This window comes from Cyprinodon variegatus, unplaced genomic scaffold, assembly GCF_000732505.1.
Source record: "Cyprinodon variegatus isolate N-32 unplaced genomic scaffold, C_variegatus-1.0 Scaffold8, whole genome shotgun sequence".
In the NCBI taxonomy this organism is placed as follows: domain Eukaryota; kingdom Metazoa; phylum Chordata; class Actinopteri; order Cyprinodontiformes; family Cyprinodontidae; genus Cyprinodon; species Cyprinodon variegatus.
The window spans coordinates 354,782-356,928 of NW_015150461.1; positions in this window are offsets into that span (position 1 = coordinate 354,782).

The following is a 2,147-nucleotide window of genomic DNA, read 5'->3' on the forward strand; positions in this document are numbered from 1 at the left end:
TCCGTCGTGCCTGCTGCTAGCATTCTTGTGCTAACAAAAAAGTACTCCAGAGTGTTGTTCAGCATGGGGGTGAGTAGAAAATGAAGGCTAATCATGTTTTGGGTGTACTATTCCTTTAATGTGGCAGACCCTCCCCAGGAACACAAAAACAAAGGGTTCGAGTTTAGGGGAGGTGTTTAGGTTTTGGATAGGGCCATTGACGACATGTAGGACTGCAGCCCTCATGGACTGACTTTGGACATGACTGGTCTAAGGTGTTTTAAACAGCCATAAACAGCTAAGGCAATGTTTGTATGTCTGACTAACAGTTATCTTTCAATGCTTTATTTATTTTTTCTTTTCATTTAAAACAAATTCACATTTATAATACATTTTTTATAACAGGTAACAAAACTATTACCAATAACAACTATTGCCTTATAGTTTACGTTTTGGTTAGGACTTTGACTATTAATTTGAGTAATTAAGAACACACTGGGTTCTGGGTGGAGGCTGATTGTTTGGTAAATGTCTGATGTGGACAGGAAGTTTTGTAAATTATTTTTTGACCACTTTTTTAGAGCCTCAAGAATTAAATGAACATAAATTCTTGTTTTGACTAGGTTGCAAGATTTTTTTAGTGATTATTTTGTTTCTACTTTTACAATACATAAATCAAGCCGGAAGTGTGTCCAGATCCAAAAACCAGCCGTGACGTCCCAAGGCCTTTGTTGGAAATGATATACTATTTTTTTTTATACTATTTTTCACTCTTTATTGTCCCGTTGTCTCTGGACAATCATCCCCACAGCATTTCACCACCATGGTTCACCAAGACAGTTGTGTATTCAGGAAATCATCAGTGGTAACTTTTATTGCACAATGTTTTTGGATAGAAAAAACATGTAAAAAAAATTTTAAGGGACCTAAATATATCTGTTTAGCATTTGACTACCTTGCTCAGTGCCTCACATAGACATTGAAGTTCGCTGTGAGGGTAAACCACCATTTTATCCTGAAAATAACTCGACTAAGGCAACCACAGTTTGAAAAAGTGAACAATTTTAATATAATCAATAATGTTGCCTAATGTTTAAGGTACTTTAAGCTCAGATTTTTGTACCTGTTGGATCATTGATTCACAAGCATTGGTACAAAATCTGTGAATGAGCAGGTAATAGATGACTCCAAAGAAGGCTGAATGAAAGCAGTAAATCAGAGAAATAAATCTGTATTTACTGATTGTTTTTATACCAGTTACATCCTAAGAACAAATAAATGTGTCCAGACCTACACATGACCTCGCTAGAAGGTTCTGCCTCACTAGGTTTTATGTGAAAGTCCACATTCTGTTATGAAAGGCTGCATGCAGGCTGTGCCAGACAGGAAGCAAAGCTGGGGGAGGAGGCAGTGATAAAAGCTATTGCTCTGGGTTTATAGTTGCTGCATCCATACAGTCATTGTCTGGTGGCTACACACCCACAGGAAGAAGCCCAAAAGTGTTTTAAAATGAAAATTACTCAGACCGCCACACAGTTCCTGTGAATTATTGGTAAAGCTTGAGACAAACTGTGCAGCTGATTAGTAGATATATTGCCTGAGCAGAATATAACAAATTCAGCAAACCAACCCGGTCCCTTGTATTTGTTTTTTCGATACATTCCTCGAGTATATGACTTTAAAACTCAATTTTTTTCAAACGTACAATTTCACATACATGTTTAGATTAGAGTTAGTTGCACACAAAGATCAAACTTTTCATTTTGCTGATCATATGCACACTTTATCGGTCTTTACATAGCTCGCTTGTCGTCCTGACAACCACTGAAAGAGAAAAGATCCATATATGCAATGCACACCTGCTGTAACACTTTAAAGCATATCTCCATCATATGTTCCACGGTGCAAAACATTAAGCCACAAATAAAAAAAGAAAACACTGGAAGTGTTATATCAAATGCTTTTTATCTCTCTGTGATTTTCACGTATTTTCACATACGTTGAAGGTATTTCCTGCTTTCACACATACATGAGCCCGAGTGATGTTCCATTTTGAATTGATCAGGTTTAATATGATGTTGTTTTAATGTGCTATTTTCAGTCAAAAAGAAGTATACGGTCTCTTACATGGTTTTTATGACAAATTACATTGTCCTGCTGGGTTAGTA